Source organism: Mustelus asterias, chromosome 12 (genome assembly GCF_964213995.1).
Source record: "Mustelus asterias chromosome 12, sMusAst1.hap1.1, whole genome shotgun sequence".
NCBI classification, from domain to species: domain Eukaryota; kingdom Metazoa; phylum Chordata; class Chondrichthyes; order Carcharhiniformes; family Triakidae; genus Mustelus; species Mustelus asterias.
This window is the reverse complement of record NC_135812.1, coordinates 2,285,482-2,307,120: the sequence shown is the minus strand read 5'-3', so window position 1 is coordinate 2,307,120 and position 21,639 is coordinate 2,285,482. Positions and strand designations below refer to the sequence as shown.

At 46.6% G+C, this 21,639-nt stretch overlaps 1 protein-coding gene across 1 annotated transcript in view; it reads left to right on the top strand.

The window, feature by feature from the left end:
* Nucleotides 1–21,639, top strand: part of LOC144501164 (telomerase-binding protein EST1A-like) — a 290,259-nt gene that overhangs the window by 48,731 nt on the left and 219,889 nt on the right. The window lies entirely within an intron of this gene.

Below are 21,639 nucleotides of genomic sequence, written 5' to 3'. Positions count from 1 at the left end.
GCCAGGGGAGGGAAGGCTGCTCAGTCAGTGAGACATGAGTCTGAATGGCAAAGCACAAGTTTTGCATGGTAATTCCACACAAATCCTGTTCCCAGTCTTGGCCACATGCTCCCTGGTTACGTCAAGTGGAGGTAGAACCATAGAGCACATAAAGTAGACCTTTCTATCCATTGTGCCTATGCTAGCTCTATGAAAGAGTGATCCTATTGGTCCCGCTTGCTCTTTCCCCATTGCCCAGCATAGATTTTCCTTTTCAAATATAATACTAATTCTGGTTCTTTGGGCAGTTATCTTCAATTTCTGTTCTCTAGTTGCTGCCACTGCTGCCAGGGAAAATAGTTTCTTCCTAACTGTTATCAAAACCACAAATAATTTTGAACACCTTTTTTAAATCACCCCTGAACCTTTTTAACATGAAGTCCTTGACTATTTGGAGGAAATTTAAATTGCCAGACTATGATAATCCTTACTTGAGAAAGGATGTACTGGCACTGGAGGGGGTGCAGAGGAGATTCACCAGGTTGATTCCGGAGTTGAGAGCGTTGGCTTATGAGGAGAGACTGAGTAGACTGGGGCTATACTCATTGGAATTCAGAAGAATGAGGGGAGATCTTATAGAAACATATAAGATTATGAAGGGAATAGATAAGATAGAAGCAGGGAGGTTGTTTCCACTGGCAGGTGAAACTAGAACTAGGGGGCATGGCCTCAAAATAAGAAGGAGCAGATTTAGGATTGAATTCAAGAGGAACTTCTTCACACAAAGGGTTGTGAATCTGTGGAATTCCCTGCCCAGTGAAGCAGTTGAGGCTACCTCGTTGAATGTTTTTAAGGCAAGGATAGATAAATTTTTGAACAGTAAAGGAATTAAGGGTTATGGTGAGTGGGCGGGTAAATGGAACTGAGTCCACAAAAAGATCAGGCATGATCTTATTGAATGGCGGAGCAGGCTCGAGGGGCCAGATGCCCACTCCTGCTCCTAGTTCTTATGTTATGTTCTTATAATATGTTGTGATAAGATCCTGAAAGTAGAGAGAAGGCAGAGTGATGCTTGTGTCTGGGGCTGGAGGTGAAATAATAGCTGAGAAGCTAAAGTGTCAGCCTTCTCTCATGCACACTTTATGCTGTTACCAGACCAGAAAATTCTTGCTATAATAAAAGCAAAATACTGCAAATGCAGGAAGTCTGAAAAAAACCCCCAAAAAGTGCTTCAAAAACTCAGCAGATCTGGCAGCATCTTTGGAGAGAGAAACAGGCCGGAATTTTACCGCCTCACCTGCCCCTGAGGCTCGCAGAACGGAATTAATTGGCCTCAAGTGGGATTTTACAAACCTCGCCCGAGTGAAATCGTAAAATCCCACACAATGAGTGAACATTTCGAGTCCTAATGACTCTTCTTTGAAGAGAGGTACAAATGTGCTGGGTTTTATTCTGTTGAAAAAGAGGGAGGAGTAAAAGAGAAGGTCAGAGATAGGTTAGAGGGCAGGAGAGATTCGATGACAGAGAGGTCATAGACTAAAAGGCAAAGGAAGTGGTAATGATAGTATTAAAGACTCAAGCAGGTATTAATAGCAGAATGAAGGTCAGCACTGCCTGAAAGTGAGATAGCAAGTGTGTTACTTCAGAGTACTTAAGTTTGTCCTCTGACATCAGCATCTCTGTTTTCCAATTGTTCAAAATAGATCACAATTATTATTGTAATAAATTACTGGTTACTACCAGAAATATTAACATAGTTCTGATGGGGTCCAGTTTGAAAGAAAATTCCCCTCCTTTGGTCTACCCTTAGAATGTTCAATCTGAGCTTACTGGAAAGTTCCAATATTAATTCCATATCCCCCACTAGCCATTGTCCATGTCTTTGTGACCTTGATTATTCCAATGCTCTCCTGGCATCTCGTCCATTTTTCATTGCCTAAAACTTCAGCTTATCCCAAGTCTCCCTCCTCATATCCTATCCTGCAGAAGGTCCAGTTCTTGTGTCACACCCTATCCTTCCTGATCTCAATTGGCTCCCACTCCTAAAGTGTCTCTCATTTGAAGTTCATGTTTGTGTGTGTGGGATCCCTTTATGGACTTAACTCTCCCAATTTCTGTTATCTCCTCCAGAATATTAATGCTATCTGTTCATCTGAATTGAGCCTTTTATACTTTTCCTGTTCCCTCCCAATATAGAGCGCTGTGATTTTAGTCCTCACACTCTGGAATTCCATTCATGAATATCTCTGCACATCCATCTCTCTCTGCTCCTGAAGGACAATTCTTAAATCTTGCATCCTCATGAAAGTTTTCAGAATCCCCTATGAATATTTCCTTTTTGGCTCGATGGCTGATTTTGCCTCATTATCCATCTGCAAAATACTTTGCGATGTCTTTCCATGTTAAAGGCACGATATGAAAGCAAGTTGATTCTACATGGTTGGAAGGGAACTTTATATCTAACTTGCAGTGCAAACCTGTTATTAATTGGGATTGTTCATTTGGGTATTTGGATAAAGGAAAGTCTCCCATTCCTGTTGCCTGTTTGAGTTGCTGCGATTATCACCTATCAATGGGTTCCATTTCCAATGCACACCACGTGTTCCTGCAATAATCTATACAGTCACCAGGAGACCCATTGAGCTTTCCGTCCATTGGGTTGGGTCATTGTGACCTTCATCAGTATGATTGATCCCCTGAATAAATGATTGCTTCTGAGGAGCAGATGGTTCTCACATGCTTAGATCTGAAATTCGTAAAGATTCTGGTATTTGAGAGGATCAATTTCTCTTTAGATAAACTGTTCTCTGGAAAATCTCCAGCTAACCTCACAGTTTGAGTTGGTTTCCCTCCATAACTTACTGTCTCGCTGGCCTCAAAGTTTCCATCTTGGGGCCACAGTCCCTTTAACACTCTACTCAAGTACTTTTGAAATTGGCATTTACTGTGTGACTATAAATTGTAAAGACTCCTGCTCGATGTGCACTGTGGGCTGATTTGCACGGGTTCAGGATTATTTTGATGGACGCATAACGAATAATTCATGCCCCCACTTCCTGCACTACTGACAGTTTTAAAAAAAACTTAAAATAATTTTACAGCCTAAATAGTTATTTTTCTGTGATTCTATTTCTTGTTTTCTGACGATTTAGGAGCAGTTTTACAGAGAATCTTAGCTGGTTGGCAATGAATAATAAAGCAGTAATTCAATCTCTGGATTCAAATCATATATTTAAACTACAGTGAACTGTTCTCCCGGTTTATGATGTAATCTGCAGTCCCCTTCATTTAAATTACAGCCATAATGCTCATTGCAAACATCTATAAATGTTTCTGTGTCCACCATGCAATCAGTGTAAGATTAATATTCTGAGAATGATGACCGGAAGCAGCACTGAAGGTGCGATATACTGTGTTGTGGTTACATTCACAGGAAAATAGAGTACCTTGCACATCAAAAATTAAATTGCTAGAAAGTTAGGAATGAATGATATGTATGTATTATTTTTCTTTTATTGGAGGCTGTTAATGTCTGAGAATGTTTGAAACAAAGTCAGTTTGCTCAGGCCTGTTTTTACTGGCTCTTTTTATTTTTGTAATTGGGCAAACTGACAAGGCTCCATTTATTGTCCATCCTGAGTTAAGCTCAGAGCATTAAGAACCAATGCACAATGAGACTGGAGTCGCATGCAGCTTCAATCAGGTAGGGATTTCCCATCTTCAAGCCTGAACAACAGCAGTGAAGCAGTTGCATTTGTATTACAACAAAACAGCTGCTTTCATCGTCATTTCTGCTTCCAGACCACTGATTTATTGAGTTCAGTTTCACTACTTACCATGCTGAGATTTGATCTCTGAACCTCTGGGTTGCTAGTCCAGTGCCATAACCATGAGGTACTACAACTGTAGTTGTAAGGAACAGAATGATAAAGGCAAATTCAGCATTGCTATTTCTGAAATTATACAAAGTTACATGTTGGTGATAAAGGGTAAATTGGATAGACTTTTTAGCTTTCAATTGTTGTCATGTCTCATGAATGCCTGATAAAGTTCTAAAGAAATTATGAAAGCGAAATGAGTTGCATAAATATTCTTTCACACAAGGCCCTCTTAACAGAACAACTTAGCTGGAGAGGAATTCACTCGAGGCTTCCTTAAAGGACTGGATTTCCCAGTGAGTCTCGCGGAGGGTTGTTTAATGAATGGTTGGAAAAGAGAAAGTTGATTCACAAGACCTCGCTGCAGCCTTGGTTTTCCTAAAACTCATTGCTATCTCTCGAAATTTAGAACTGCACAAAGATCTTAAAATGGCTGAATCTATGTCTGACTCTGACCCCTGAACAAAACCTGGCAGTATTGGTGCAACCCACACCTCGTTATCTCTGAAGAGACACGCATGACCACCCCCCCCCCCCCCCCCCCCCCCATGGGCTGCAGAGGTCAAATTCAAAGAAAGCTATACAAAGGCCATCTGCACTTCATAACCCAGGCTGGCCAACTGGAATCTATTTGTCTGCTACGACAGAGGACCTTGCAACCTTGCTTTCAATTTTTAATGATTGAGATGTTTGACAATCTCGTGCACACAGACAAGGGATATACGTCCCTTGTCAAAGCCAGAGTGGAGAGGTGGTAGTCATGGGACATGGGCCTCCATTTTGTGGAACCAGTAATATTGCCTTGCTGTGCTGCAAAGTCTCTGTCTGTCATTTTACCATCTAACATGCAGCATCACAGACAAGAAGCTCCGACCCAGGTTGGACACCTGGTCCCATCCACACTGCTTCGACTGTAAATTGTTCTGGTAACAATGTGTGGAAGAATCTACATATTCTTTCAGAAGAAGCGGAATGAGGGAGGTATATGGCAGAGTGGTGGGGCTGTGGAGCAGCAGTTTTTTTAAGTTGTAGGCAGGGCTAGCATTTGTTGCTGAATGGCTCACTTGGCCATTTCAGAGGGCTGTTAAGAGTTGACCACATTACTATGGGTCTGGAGAGACAGACTGGGTAAGAACGTCAGGTTTCCTTCCCTAAAGGGGATTAATGAGCCTTATGGGTTTTAATGACATTTGATGGTAGTTTCACAGTCACCATTACTTAGGCCACCTTATATTCTAGATTTATTAATCCAAAGTTAAATTACACCAGTCTTGAACCCTTGTCCCCAGAGAGTACCCTGAGCCTCTGGATTACTTGTCCAGTGACATTAACACTGCGTCACCAACTCCCCATAAATGGGCTGATTTTGTGAATGAAGCTAGCAACTATCCGGGGATAATGATGCAGCTATATAAGACCCTCGTCAGACCCCACTTGGAGTACTGTGCTCAGTTCTGGTCACCTCATTACAGGAAGGATGTGAAAAAGATTGAAAGGGTGCAGAGGAGATTTACAAGGATGTTGCCTGGATTGAGTGGCATGCCTTATGAGGATAGGCTGAGGGAGCTCGGTCTTTTCTCCTTGGAGAGACGTAGGATGAGAGGAGACCTAATAGAGGTATATAAGATGTTGAGAGGCATAGATCGGGTGGACTCTCAGAGGCTTTTTCCCAGGGTGGAAATGGCTGCTACGAGAGGACACAGGTTTAAGGTGCTGGGGTGTAGGTACAGGGGAAATGTTAGGGGGAAGTTTTTCACACAGAGGGTGGTGGGCGAGTGGAATCGGCTGCCGTCAGTGGTGGTGGAGGCAAACTCAATAGGGACTTTTAAGGGACTCCTGGATGAGTACATGGGACTTAATAGGATGGAGGGTTATAGGTAGGTCTAGAAGGTAGGGATGTGTTCGGCACAACTTGTGGGGCCGAAGGGCCTGTTTTGTGCTGTAGTTTTTCTATGTTTCTATCTCAGAAGTGTTGAAATTGGGTGTGTTGCGCTGGCCAGTGGAATGGCTGGAACGTGTATTGTATTCAGGATATTACAATATATGTTTGTGTATTTATGATCTTTGTGTGACCACTCACCTGTCACATTGTTCCTTTTCGAAGTGCCCACCTATCTCCCCAGTCGTGGGCATCTCCATAGTCTTCACTGACAGAGGGTTAAACCAAAGGGGCAGACTTCTCTCCTTGCCTCCAGCGAAAATGACATTGTGTATTGTTATTGTGTATTGCTTTTGGTGGTCAGACATCAAACTAAATGCCTCGGAACCCAGCCTTACACTTCCCTTGTATATGAACTAGGAGCAGGAGTAGGCCACTCGGCCCCTCGAGCCTTCTCTGCATTCAATAAGATCATGGCTGATCTAATTGTCACCTCAACCCCTCATTCCTGCCCACCCACCGATAACCTTTTATCCCCTTGCTTATTGGGGGTTATGCCTGCAGTTGTTTAGCTTAATTATCTTGTCAGGCTTTAGATGCGCAATACAGAGCCTGTTATTGTCCTAACCATGCAGAGCTTTTATTTGTCAGCAGAAGCTCTGTGATCTGGTACACATTTCATTTAGGTTCAGCAGTGTATTTGTTCCCATGGATTTTCTAAATGAAGTATCTAATAGATGACAACTTGTTTACATTTCGGACTTGTACCAAATGGTGTTGAACAAGCTGGCAGTCAGAGCCACAGCATTGCTTTACAAACCATCTGCTTGTCAGTTTCAAGACACTGTCGTAAGTTAACGTGTAAGCGGTTGGAGAGCTTTCTGCCGCTTATTGCAGTAATGTAAATAATGCATTGTGTGATTTATAGGTGACTGATCTTGCTAGTATACTGCAGATCCTGCTGCTTTTCAATACTTAAAAAGAAATATGGCCCACCTAAGAAAGATTGCATGACATTGCTGGTTAGCATGCTGTCCTTTTGTTTCCCGATTCCGTATTGAAGTTTAGCCCAGAGTAATACTGAGTCTCCTCACTCTGCTATTTTAGTTGTCTCAGCTCCATTCATAGCTGCTGCAAATCTGCAGGATGGACCTAACCCCGGCCAGCACTTAGTCACACTTCTCTCTAGTTTGCCTCCTGTTTCTGTCCCCAATTCCTGTTGATGGTTAATCTCATGAAGTAGAGGAAGAAAGAAACTGCTGTGGACAACAAACGAAGCAATGCAGGGATGAAGGAGAAATTTAGAAGAACTTTGTTTCTGTACAGCTCTGGTGATTGGTCAGTAAGGCCCCACAAACAGTATTGGAATGAACAATCAGTGTGTTAGTTTTTCAGGCTGTGGCTGAGTGATAAATCTTGTAAGAAGTCTCACAACACCAGGTTAAAGTCCAACAGGTTTATTTGGTAGCAAATACCATAAGCTTTGGGAGCTTGCTGCTCCTTCGTCAGATGGAGTGGTCTCTGTTCTCCAACAGTGCACAGACACAGAAATCAAGTTACAGAATACTAATTAGAATGCAAATCTCTACAGCCAGCCAGGTCTTAAAAGGTACAGATAATGTGGTTGGAGGGAACACTAAACACAGGTTAAAGAGATGGGTCTTGGCCAGATCATTGGGAAAATCTCCCCTGTTCATCTTCGAATGATGTTCTGGCACTCAGTGCCTTGTGTTAATATCAATTCTGATAGGCTATGCCTCAGGCATTGATTTGATTTTTTGATTTGAATTATTATTGTCACGTGTATTTACGCACCTTTAGGTGTAAGGCGTTTGACTTCAGTGCTTTCAGTGATGCTATCTGAAGATTACAGGTTTGAGCCCGGCCTCTTTATTAGGGCGGCATGGTGGCACAGTGGTTAGCACTAATGCCTCACAGCTCCAGGGACGCCGGTTCTATTCCCGGCTTGGGTCACTGTCTGTGTGGAGTTTGCACGTTCTCCCCATGTCTGCGTGGGTTTCTTCTGGGTGCTCCAGTTTCCTCGCACAGTCCAAAAATGTGCGGGTTAGGTTGAGTGGCCATGCTAAATTAACCCTTAGTGTCCTGAGATGCGCCGGTTAGAGGGATTAGCGGGGTAAATATTTGGGGTTATGGGAATAGGGCCTGGATGGGATTGTGGTCGGTGCAGACTTGATGGGCTGAATGGCCTCCTTCTGCACTGTAGAATCATAGAAACCCTATAGTACAGAAAGAGGCCATCTGGCCCATCGAGTCTGCACCGACCACAATCCCACCCAGGCCCTACATATTTACCCGCGAATCCCTCTAACCTACGCATCTCAGGACACTAAGGAGCAATTTTAGTGTGGCCAATCCACCTAACCCGCACATCTTTAGACTGTGGGAGGAAACCGGAGCACCCGGAGGAAACCCACGCAGACACGAGGAGAATGTGCAAACTCCACACAGACAGTGACCCAAGCCGGGAATCGAACCCAGGTCCCTGGAGCTGTGAAGCAGCAGTGCTAATCACTGTGCTACCGTGCCGCCCCGGGTTTCTATGATTCCATGAGTGCACAGTGAAAAGTATTGTTTCTTGCATTCTATACAGACAAAGCATTTTGTTCATAGAGAAGGAGAGAGTGCAGAATGTCGTGTCACAGTCATAGCTCGGGTGTAGAGAAAGGTCAACTTAATGCAAGGTAGGTCCATTCAAAAGTCTGACAGCAGCAGGAAAGAAGCTGTTCTTGAGTCGGTTGGTACGTGACATAGAACATAGAACAGTACAGCACAGTACAGGCCCTTCGGCCCTCGATGTTGTGCCGAGCTTTGTCCGAAACCAAGATCAAGCTATCCCACTCCCTATCATCCTGGTGTGCTCCATGTGCCTATCCAATAACCGCTTAAATGTTCCTAAAGTGTCCGACTCCACTATCACTGCAGGCAGTCCATTCCACATCCCAACCACTCTGAGTAAAGAACCTACCTCGGACATCCCTCCTATATCTCCCACCATGGACCATATAGTTATGCCCCCTAGTAACAGCTACATCCACCCGAGGAAATAGTCTCTGAACGTCCACTCTATCTATCCCCTCATCATCTTATAAACCTCTATTAAGTCGCCTCTCATCCTCCTCCGCTCTAAAGAGAACAGCCCTAGCTCCCTCAACCTTTCCTCATAAGATCTACCCTCCAAACCAGGCAGCATCCTGGTAAATCTCCTTTGCACTCTTTCCTAAATGGGTAAGATGGGTATAGAGAGATTGGGCCAAACGCAGGCAATTGGAATTAGCTTAGTGGTTTAAAAAGGGCAACATGGACAAGTTGGGCTGACCTCAGACTTTTGTATCTTTTTCCCGAAGGAAGAAAGTGGAAGACAGAATGTCTGGGGTGCGTGGGGCCCTTAATTATGCTGGCTGCTTTTCGGAGATAGTGGGAAGTAAAAACAGAGTCAATGGACAGGAGGCTGGTGTGTGTGATGGATTGCGCTACATTCACGACCTTTTGTAGTTCCTTGCAATCTTGGGCAGAGCAACTGCAGGGCCCGCCTGACGCTGCAGGGCCCCCCTGGCACTGCAGGGCCCGCCTGACGCTGCAGGGCCCGCCTGACGCTGCAGGGCCCGCCTGGCACTGCAGGGCCTGCCTGGCACTGCAGGGCCCCCCTGGCACTGCAGGGCCCGCCTGACACTGCAAGGCCCGCCTGACGCTGCAGGGCCCCCCTGGCACTGCAGGGCCCGCCTAACGCTGCAGGGCCCCCCTGGCACTGCAGGGCCCGCCTGACACTGCAAGGCCTGCCTGACACTGCAGGGCCCCCCTGGCGCTGCAGGGCCCGCCTGACGCTGCAGGGCCCGCCTGACGCTGCAGGGCCCGCCTGACGCTGCAGGGCCCGCCTGACGCTGCAGGGCCCGCCTGACGCTGCAGGGCCCGCCTGACGCTGCAGGGCCCGCCTGACGCTGCAGGGCCCGCCTGACGCTGCAGGGCCCGCCTGGCGCTGCAGGGCCCGCCTGGCGCTGCAGGGCCCGCCTGGCGCTGCAGGGCCCGCCTGGCGCTGCAGGGCCCGCCTGGCGCTGCAGGGCCCGCCTGGCGCTGCAGGGCCCGCCTGGCGCTGCAGGGCCCGCCTGGCGCTGCAGGGCCCGCCTGGCGCTGCAGGGCCCGCCTGGCGCTGCAGGGCCCGCCTGGCGCTGCAGGGCCCGCCTGGCGCTGCAGGGCCCGCCTGGCGCTGCAGGGCCCGCCTGGCGCTGCAGGGCCCGCCTGGCGCTGCAGGGCCCGCCTGACGCTGCAGGGCCCGCCTGGCGCTGCAGGGCCCGCCTGGCGCTGCAGGGCCCGCCTGACGCTGCAGGGCCCGCCTGACGCTGCAGGGCCCGCCTGACGCTGCAGGGCCCGCCTGACGCTGCAGGGCCCGCCTGACGCTGCAGGGCCCGCCTGACGCTGCAGGGCCCGCCTGACGCTGCAGGGCCCGCCTGACGCTGCAGGGCCCGCCTGACGCTGCAGGGCCCGCCTGACGCTGCAGGGCCCGCCTGACGCTGCAGGGCCCGCCTGACGCTGCAGGGCCCGCCTGACGCTGCAGGGCCCGCCTGACGCTGCAGGGCCCGCCTGACGCTGCAGGGCCCGCCTGGCGCTGCAGGGCCCGCCTGGCGCTGCAGGGCCCGCCTGGCGCTGCAGGGCCCGCCTGGCGCTGCAGGGCCCGCCTGGCGCTGCAGGGCCCGCCTGGCGCTGCAGGGCCCGCCTGGCGCTGCAGGGCCCGCCTGGCGCTGCAGGGCCCGCCTGGCGCTGCAGGGCCCGCCTGGCGCTGCAGGGCCCGCCTGGCGCTGCAGGGCCCGCCTGGCGCTGCAGGTCCCCCCTGGCGCTGCAGGTCCCCCCTGGCGCTGCAGGTCCCCCCTGGCGCTGCAGGTCCCCCCTGGCGCTGCAGGTCCCCCCTGGCGCTGCAGGTCCCCCCTGGCGCTGCAGGTCCCCCCTGGCGCTGCAGGTCCCCCCTGGCGCTGCAGGTCCCCCCTGGCGCTGCAGGTCCCCCCTGGCGCTGCAGGTCCCCCCTGGCGCTGCAGGGCCCGCCTGGCGCTGCAGGTCCCCCCTGGCGCTGCAGGTCCCCCCTGGCGCTGCAGGTCCCCCCTGGCGCTGCAGGGCCCGCCTGGCGCTGCAGGGCCCGCCTGGCGCTGCAGGGCCCGCCTGGCACTGCAGGGCCCGCCTGGCACTGCAGGGCCCGCCTGGCACTGCAGGGCCCGCCTGGCACTGCAGGGCCCCCCTGGCACTGCAGGTCCCCCCTGGCACTGCAGGTCCCGCCTGGCACTGCAGGGCCCGCCTGGCACTGCAGGGCCCGCCCGACACTACAGCGCTTGCCTGGCACTGCAGCGTCCGCCTGATACTGTACTGAAAATGTCGGCCTTGATTATGCACTCAAATCCTAGAGTGAGAGTTGAACCAATGACCTTCTGCCAGAAGTGAGAGCGCAGATCCAACATGAACCTTGAGGTAAAAAACGTACACACAATGTGAAGGCATTATGTTCTTAGCAAGCAAGTGATCAGAGCAATATTAGGATCTCTGTAGAAATCATGAGGGGATACAATATCCGGTGACCAATTAATGTCAAATATCCTGAATGGTGGCTTTGTATCTTTGGATTCATGGTGATAGAGCCTGTGTCTTTATCCCAATATCAAAGGGGAATTTCACTGGAAGAATGAGGGAATATTATAAAATTTTAGTTACCCGTCCAGATGTGATGGACAATTTGAGAACTCTAAAGGAGGACCCAGTCATTGCCTGATCCGAATGGGATCTGATCCTGAGGAAATAACAGAACTGGCTAATGTAGCATCACACCCTAGTTGGATTAATTGGAAATAGGATATTAATTTACAACAGACACTTGATCCTCCAGGCCAGTGAGCCTTGCCATTGATATGGGGGTAAAGGGAGGCTATCGTGGAAGAGGGAATTAATGAAATGTTTTGGGGAATATAGATGAATAAGTGGCAATTAGCATGGCTTTATTGGAGGAAATTATCCCTGAGAAATCTACTGAGTTTCGAAGTACTATTGCGACTGAATAGAATCAGCTTGTGTTATATATTTAAATTTCTGATTCCTGAGTGGCATGCCAGGCCATCTTAGAAAGGTCAAGATAACCAATGAGTGTGGAGAGGAGAGGAGACACATTTCGGCTGAGGCCAGGGAGCGGTGACAGTTTTCCTGCTCTGAGAGGTATCAGTGAACCAGTTGGTGTTAAATCACAATCCGGCAGCTTTCTTGGTCAGTTTTTTTGCAGACAACCACAATATAACAGATTTATTCAATTCAGTTTTATAATTTTTTATGGTAGGATTTGAATTCATTACATTGCTTCATAAACTATAGGATTCCCCAGACGATAGGGAAAGGAAGACCAGGTAAAGGTCACCATTGCAGTTAAACTAAACACTTATATAAAATCATAGAAACCCTACAGTACAGAAAGAGGCCATTTGGCCCATCAAGTCTGCACCAATCACAATCCCACCCAGGCCCTACCCCTATACCCCTACATATTTACCCACTAATTCCTCTAATCTACGCATCTCAGGACACTAAGGGGCAATGTTGGCATGGCCACTCAACCTCCCCCGCACATCTTTGGACTGTGGGAGGAAACCGGAGCACCCAGAGGAAACCCAGAAATATTTATTTCTATAAATACCAGAAAAAGAAACTGAATCCTGGAGGTCACAAAAAGGTCATCTCATCTGGCTATGAATGAGTATTTGAAACATGAGGGAGTCCATCTTGCATATGGCCAAATTTCGCTCCATCTCAATTTTCAAGTTTGCTGATGACACCACCGTAGTGGGTCGGATCTCAAACAATGATGTTTCGGAGCACCGGAAAGAGATAGAGAATCTGGTGAAATGGTGCAATGACAATCTTCCCCTCAATGTCAGTGAAACGAAGGAAATAGTCATCGACTTCAGGAAGCATAGTGGAGGGTATGCTGCTGTCTACATCCACGGGGATGAAGCGGAAATGGTCGGGAGCTTCAAGTTTTTAGGCGCCCAGATCAACAGCAACCTGTCCTGGTCCCTTCATGCTGATGCTATCGTTAAGAAAGCCCACCATCACCTCTATTTTCTCAAATGGCTAAGAAAATTTGGCATATCCACTACAACTCACCAGCTCTTAGAGATGCACCATAGAAAACATCCTTTCCGCATGTATCACAACTTGGTATGGCTCCTGCTCTGACCAATATCATACAAAACTACGCAGGGTCGTGAATGTAGCCCAGTCCATCAGGCAAACCAGCCTCCTATCCATTGATACTGTCTGCACTTCCCACTGCCTCAGCAAAGCAGCCAGCATAATTAAGGGCCCCCACCACCCTGGACAGTCTCTCTTCCACCTTCTTCCGTCGGGAAGAAAGTAAAAATGTCTGAGGTGCTGTCCCAACCGACTCAAGAACAGCTTCTTTCCTGCTGCCATCAGACTTTTGAATGGACCTATCATATATTAAGCTGATCTTTCTCTGCATCCTAGCTAAGACTGTAACATAAATTCTTTCTCCTCTACATACTCCATGAACAGTATGCTTTGTCTATATAGTGTGCTAACATTGAGAAGGTGATGGTGAGCTGCACCATGTGGTGTAACATTGAGAAGGTGATGGTGAGCTGCACCATGTGCTGTAGCTTTGAGAAGGTGATGGTGAGCTGCACCATGTGATGGTGAGCTGCACCACGTGCTGTAACATTGTCCACAGTGCTGTTCAGAAGTTCCAGAATTTTAACCTAGTGAAAGTGAACAAATGGCGATAGAGTTTCACGTTAGGATGTGCCTGAATTAGATGCAAATTTGCAGCTGGTAGCGTTCCCATGCATTTGCCGGCCTTGTCCTTTGAGGTGATAGAGGTCATGGATTTGGAAGGTGCTGTTGAAGGAGGGCTGGTGAGTGACTGAAGTGAAAATTGTATATAGTGCACGCTGCTGTCACTGCATCAGTGGTGGAGGGAGTAAATGTTTAATGTTGTGGATGGGGTGCCGATCAAATGGGCTGCTTTGTCCTGGATGGTGTTGAGCCTTTTGAAAGATGTTGGAGCTGCACTCATCAGACAAGTGGCGATTATTACACTACGCTCTTGTGACTTGTAGATGGTGGACAGGTTTAGGGGAGTGAGGAGGCGATTTACTTGCTATTACAATCCCTGTCGAGAGCAATAACTTTTAAAGGAAAGAATTCCCATGACACCAACAAAAGGAAAACTGATAGACAAGATTTCACTTTTTAAAAACCTTTACTGTAACAAAGTGACTGAAATCAACATCATTCAAACATTAATTAATGGTGGAGGACATTTCAAATAAAAAGGTCAATTTCACTTTGATGTACCTCACGTAGTTTATAAGCACTTGCATTAATTCCCGCACAAATCTGTCGCACTGTGTACAATCTCAAAGTCTTGTCAGCCCCACCTCAGTTATGTAGGATTTCTCAGTTCTGACTTAGTTGTTTTGGCCCCTGAGTTGCTTTCACAGCAGCCATATTCTATCTGAGGCCCCCAGACACAGCTAACACCAACAAGATGCATGTCTACAAACCCTTGCTCACAATAGTCCTGATGGTTCAGAATCACCAGAGATTCCCTTCTCTGACCACTTTAAATGGTTTTGTTGGCTTTGGCAACACTGAAACAGCCACAGTGGGTCTTGTCCAATCCATAATTCCCTACTCTTTTTGTCTTCCGTTTCTTGTCCCCTTTAACTATATAATGCATGTAGTAATACAGTCCCTATTCTCAGAGAGACTTGTTTCAACACCAGGATCTGTTCTGAACTGAGCCTTGCTTGTTTTCACTCTCAACAACTCGTATGTATTCTGAACTGCCTGACAGCAGACAGCCCCATCACCATGATTAGCTTTCTATTCATCTTTTTATTTCTGAGCTTCTAATTCTCAGAATTTGCAAACTCTAACCTACTCTTATAATTACTGTATTCATTTGGCTGGTCCAGTTCTGTTTCTAGTCAATGGTAAGCCAAGGATGATGATAGTTAGGGATTCAGTGATGGTAATGCCATTGAATGTCAAGGGGAAGTTATTAAATTCTCTGCTGTTGGAGATGGTCATTGCCTGGCACATCTGCAGTGTTTCAGTTGCTTGTCACTTATTAGCCCAAGCCTGGATATTGCCCTGCTCTTGCTGCATTTGGATATGGATTGCTTTAGTAGCTGAGAAGTCGAATGGTGCTGAAAATTGTGAATTTGTCAGCAAATATCCCAATTCTGACCTTATATTGAAGGGAAGGTCATTGATGAAGCAGCTAAAGATGGTTGGGCTGAGGACACTAACCTGAGGAATTCCTCCAATCATGTCTTGGGGTTGAGATGATCGATCTCCAACAGCCACGACCATCATTAATGCTGGGTGTGAGGAGATTAGGACCTCACACTATATTTTTTTTAGAAAATATACATGGATATCCTCATGGCTATTTCTAAAAGTTTAAAACTTTTTAAAATAGTGGAATCCATGTTTGTCTCTGACCCTTGAAGAAAAGAAGCTACTTGGCAATATCCAAGAAACTTGCATCTTGTTACACTGAAGCGACATTAACGACCCCCTGTGGGCTGCAGGGATCAAATTCAAAGAGAACTATGCAAAGGGCATCGACATTTCATAACCCAGGTTGGCGAACCGGAGCCTCCTGTCCAGTAGGGCAAAGGGCTCCACCACTTTCCTCTCCGTTATTAATGGTTGAGACAGTTAACCAACCAAATTGAGAGATACATGTCACAGACAATGTGGAGAGGTGGGTATCATGTGACACGGACCTCTAGTTTGTGAAGCTAGTAATATTGTCTCGTGTAGATTTAGTCTGCTATTTATCATCATACAAGTAGCCTCACAGCAAAAGGCTCTCTGACCAGATTGAATACCTGACCCCATCTATGCTGTTCCTACTGGAACTTCTGAACCACTTCCCATCAAGATTGATTCATCTCTGAATGTTTATCTCATAGTGTGAAATCAGCTCCACTGGAAAAGCGGATCATCTAGCATTGGTTTTCAGCCTGCCAAACTCTGTAAAGGAATGTCTCATTGGACTTTGATTCTGGACTTTGGAACCCATGTGAAATATTTCTTTTCTCTGTGGTCTCTGCACAGAAAATCTTTTTTCTATCCCTCTTTTACTGTACGCATCCAAAGTGGGCAATGTTATGACTCCCCCTCCTGCAGTTTTGTATGGCAAATAAACTAACCCTTTGAGTTCATCCTATCCTGAGTTTGATGTGAGGTTATTAATAGAAAATTAAAGCACTCCAAACCAGAGGGATTGGGAAATGTGCCACCTATGGTAAAAGGGGAAATAAATCAAGAAGTCTTTTTGTTTATGGATAGATGATGAGAGGAGAAAATCAATACAGTTTAAATCAACCCCCATCCTTTTCGTAACAAAGTTATTGACTTTAACCATTAGAGAGTTCTCCCCCAATTCCTATTGACTCCAGTTTTGCGAGGGCCCTCTGGTTCCACACTCGGTCAGATGCTGCCTTGATGTTTAAGGCGGTCACTCTCACCTCACCTTTTGAGTTCAGTTCTTTTGTCCATGTTTTGATCAAGGCTGTACTGAGGTTCAGGAGCTGAGTGGCTCTGGCATAACCCATACTGAGCGTCAGTGAGCAGGTTATTGCTGAGTAAGTGCCACTTGATAGCACTGTTAATAACACTTTCCATCACTTTACTGATGATCAAAGGTAGACTGATTGGGTGGTAATTGGCCGGGTTGGATTTATCCTGTTTTTTGTGGACAGGACATACCTGGGCAATTTAGCACTTTGCCGGGTAGATGCCAGTGTTGTGGCTGTACTGGAACAACTTGGTTAGGAACGCGGCAAGTTTGGGAGTAAAAGTCTTCAGTGCTATTGCTGTGATGTGAGGCCCCATAGTATTTGCAGTTTTCAGTATCTAGTGCCTTCAGCCATTTCTTGATATCACATGGAGTGAATTGAATTGGCTGAAGACTGACATCTGTGATGCCGGGGACCTCCAGAGGGGCGAATCATCCACTTGGAATTTCTGGCTGAAGATAGCTGCAAATGCCTCAGCTTTGTCTGTTGCAGTGATGTGCTGGGCTGCTCCATCAACTAGGGTGAGGGATATTTTTGGAGCCTCCTCTTCCAGCGAGTGGTTTAATTCTCCACCACCATTCGCTACTGGGCAGGACTATGGAACTTTGAACTGATCCATTGTTTGTGGGATTACTGCTATTCACCTGAGCATTACCGGTACATATTGTGCTTGGCCAGCTCGTCTACATACATTTCCAAGGGGGCTAAGATAAGATGGGTTGCTCAGGTAGAAGTGGTGATGGAAAGTTCTGGAAGCTGCAGTTCAGGGAAGGGACATTCTGGAAGTAAAAGTGTGCCATTATTATTCAGACCTGCAGTTTAAAACATTTGAAAATGAGTCGATTTAGTGTAAAATCTGCATCACTGTCTGTTCTAGTTCCTGAGAAGTGAAGGTACTGGTCGTGGGTCCTTTAACAGGAGGGCTAATGCAAATGAATCGCCTGGTATTGCTATTTGTATTTAGGTGATTATTTTGTTGTGTGTGTGCAGTAACTCAGCAGTGAGCAGTGTTTACCAGTTCATAGCATTGCAGCAAACAACATTACAAGCATACATGAGTTAAGGATACACCGTTCAGCCTCCAGCATTGATCCCTCTGGCATTCCACCGGTTCCATCTTTCCAACCCAAAAATGGCCAATTTATCCCAATTCTCTTGTTTCCAGTTAGTTAACCAATCGTCTGCCTGACCATGAGCTCACATTGGATTCAGATTGAGATATGTTGAACTGCTTTGTGTGAATATGCATTTGTAAAATCAGGACATACTATGGAGGAGTCAGTGTGCAGTTAATAAAGCGTTATGGTCTCAGTTGGGACCAGTATTTCTTGTTAAAGAAATCTGAAATTGCAGTTAATTAGTGAAAGAATGAAATCACAAAATTCCACGGTTTAAAATCAAGAATTTTTACTGTGTAAGAGTCAAGCAAAGTGAAAACAAAAACTGTCTTGAGTAACCACAAATACTCTAAAACCCAGAATCAACATAAATTAAACATGAATTAACAAGCAATTTGTGGTTGACTATAAACAATAGATTCCACATTGAATGGCAGATGCAACTAAAATAGATCTCACAAATTGGCTCGACAGTTCTCTCAGCGTGCATGTCATCAATCTCAGTCATAAGGTCCTTCAAAACTCTGTCTGCTTGACAAAGAATTCCAGCTCCTCTTCTTCTAGAACTGAGCCTAACCCTCAGCCAAAAGCAGTGCGCAACAACTCAAATTCCACAAGCACAGTCTCCAGCAAAACTGGCACATGTCTGCAGAACTCCCTCGACTCTGCTAGTGGCAGTCTGGATGGTAGATCCAACAATGTCATCTTCAAATAACAGAAACAGCTGCAGCAACTGCATATTTGCCTAATCCCAACTTTTGGACCTAGCCTCCATCTTTTCCAGCCTGCCTGTTGTGCACCACTGGAATCATTGTCATGATCTGACTCCTGGTTGTTCCTTTTTATATGGTTTCAATCTGTTAGAATCATAGAACCATAGAATTATAGAAACTCTACAGAGCAGGAGGAGGCCATTCGATCCATCGCGTCTGCACCGACAGCAATGCCACCCAGGCCCTATCCCCATATCCCCATGTATTTACTCTGCTTGTCCCCCTGACACTAAGGGGGAATTTAGCATGGCCAATCCACCCAACCTGCACATCTTTGGATTGTGGGAGAAAACCCACACAGACACAGGGAGAACATGCAAACTCCACACAGACAGTGACCCGAAGCCGGAATTGAACCCGGGTCCCTAGCACTGAGGCAACAGTGCTAACCACTGTGCCACCATGCCGCCTGTTGTAGTTTCTCCAGAAGTTTAGGTTTCCAATCAGCCTTAGTTTCCTTCGAAACTGGGAGAATCAGTTTCCTTTCCAGTTTCCCTTTTCGATTTCCCTTTTCACTTAGAGTCTGTCTCAAAAAAATAATAAGAAGTTTAACAACACCAGGTTAAAGTCCAACAGGTTTATTTGGTAGCAAAAGCCACACAAGCTTTCGAGGCTCTAAGCCCCTTCTTCAGGTGAGTGGGAATTCTGTTCACAAACAGAACTTATAAAGACACAGACTCAATTTACATGAATAATGGTTGGAATGCGAATACTTACAACTAATCCAGTCTTCAGCATCTCCGCCGGCATTTCCACATCAAAAAAATAAACCTGGGAAACAATGGATTCCATCTCATAGGTAACAAACTGTATTGCTTTACTAGATTATCAGAATATAATTAATCTTACTCTGCAACGTTTAGGAGCATTAGGATCTCTGAAGCAAGACAAGATTATTCAGCTTATCCAATCCACTCTGTCTATCCATGATCTCTCCTGCTTTGGGAACACGAAGCTTCTTCCTCTCCCTTCCTTGAAGAAAATCTAGCGGTGATGTTAATAGCTTTCAGCCCTCTGCCCCCTATCCATTGAAATATGTTAGTTTAACCTGTCTGATTTTACCTGGGTGCTCTGCTGGTGATGCTTAACCTGCTCTGTTTATTTCTTATCCCAAACGCAATAATTTTGGACCATGAATTAATTTTGTCTTTACCCAGTCTCTGGTCTTCGCAATTCTTGTTGGATGGATATAAAGAGCTGATGATTTGTTTTATTTCTGTGTTCTATTTTGTTCCACCTTTTAACAAAATGTAGCATTGCGGTCCTCAAGCAGTTAATGAACTGCGGGGAAAGGTGATTGACGTACTTTGTTTTCTCACAAACTCCAGCGTTTCCATTCTGTCTTAGCCTAGGGTCGTGGGTCAGTCATGCTCCGATTGGAAAAACAATGGGAATTTGAAGGCAGTGTTTCTCCATGTATCCGATAACCCTGTGCTTTTTATTTTGTTTTTGTTCTATAGATTATACTGTACTGCACTGTGTGAAATAATGGATTCTGGGCAGGTCACGCAGCTTTTTTGTGAATACTTTTTAATTCGGATCCAATGCAAAGTATGAGATTGAGCTGTTAGTGTCACAAATCTAGCTTCTGCAACTTAAAAAAACTGCACTCAAACTTTTCCAACATTTAGGGAGCTGTTTTAGGCTCTGTGAGGCTAGCACAGGAAAAATTAAAGAAAGCACCAGTGCAGAACTGTGTGCCAAAGAAAAGGTGTTAGAGACGGTTTTAGTGAAGCTCCGGTGAAGTTGAAGGCTGCAAAGCAGCACCTTTGATTGCCCTTCACAAGCAAACCTCAACAGAACTTTATTTAACCAACTAACTCGAGACCCAGGGAACCCCGAAGTAGACTAAGAAAACTTAAGACATTTGAGTGTTTTAAAAACTTGTTCCTGGTATGCCTGGCACCCTGGCAGTGACTGGATTTATTACCTAAACCTCATCTGTGAGAAAGTGGCGATGAGCTCCCAGATTGAACCACTGCTGTCTTTATGTAGGTATGCCCACAGTGCTGTTAGGAAGGGAGCTCCAGGATTGTGATCTAGTGGTGCTGAAGGAGCAGTGATATAGTGTCAGGTCAGAATGTGTTTCCAGCTGCCTAGGCCCTAAGCTTTGGAATTCGCTCTTCAAACCTCACTCCTCTCTATTCCATTTCCTCTAAGATGTTCCTTAAAGCCTAATTTTACGGCCAAAGCTTTGGTCATCTATTATATTTTCTGCCTTACGGCCTTGGTGTCAAATGTTTTTGTTGTTTGTTTTCGGGATGTGGGCTTCGCTGGCTCGGGCAGCATTTATTGTCCATCCCTAATTGTCTTTGAGAAGGTGAGCTGCTTTCTTGAGCTTCTGCAGTCCCTGTGGTGTAGATGCACCCACAGTTGCTTTATAATGCTCCCATGAAACGTCTTCAGAGATTTTATTACATTAAAGGCGCTATATAAATACAAGTTGTCATTGTGTGCCACTTATTGTGGTCGTGGCCTCGTCCAGCTGGGTGGTAGTGTTGCTGGCTAGGCCAGCATTTGTTACCCATCCCTATTTGCCCTTGAGAAGATGGTGGTGAGCTGTTGCCTGGAACCGCTGCTGTCCATGTGCACCCACAGTGCAGTTAAAGATGGAATTTCCAAGATTTTGACCCCGCGACAGTGAAGGAATGATGATATATCTCCAAGTCTGAATGGTGTGTGGCTTGGAGCAGAGCTTGCAGGTGGTGGTATTCCCAAATGATACACACTGCAGCCATGGTGTGCCTGTGGTAGAGGACGCGCATGTTTAAAATGATGGACAAGGTGCCAAGCAAGTGAGCTGCTTTGTCTTGGATGGTGTCAAGCCTCTTGAGTGTTGTTGGAGCTGCACCCATCCAGGCAAGTGGGAAATATTCCATCACATTCCTGACTTGTGCCTTGTAGCTGCTGGACAGGTTTTGGGGGTCAGGAGGTGAGTTACACCATAGAACCAAAGAATAGTTACAGCACGGAAGGAGGCCATTCTGCTCATCTTACTCATGCCAGCCTGAGGGCACCCAGGTGCCCTTTCTAACCCAGCCCATAGCCCTGTGGTTCAGAGCACTTAAAGTGCAGATCCAGGTACTTTTTAAAAGAGTTTAGGGTCACTGCCTCCACCACCAACTCAGGCAGCGAATTCCAGACACCCTCTACTCTCTTCCTGTACCTTCTGTCACTTATCCTGAATCTATAATCCCCTTGCTTCTAGAATTCTCCGCCAAGGGAAATATCCTGTCCACTCAATTTCTTCCCCTCATAATCTTGACAGACTGAGATATTTGTAAACGATGGCCAGTATTTTACAACCTCACTCGGGCGAGGCTTGTAACATCCTGCCCGAGGCCAACAGAGAATTCCGTTCTGCGAGCCACGCCCGCCTCGATTCTTGGACCGGTGTTGCGGTAGAATTCCGGC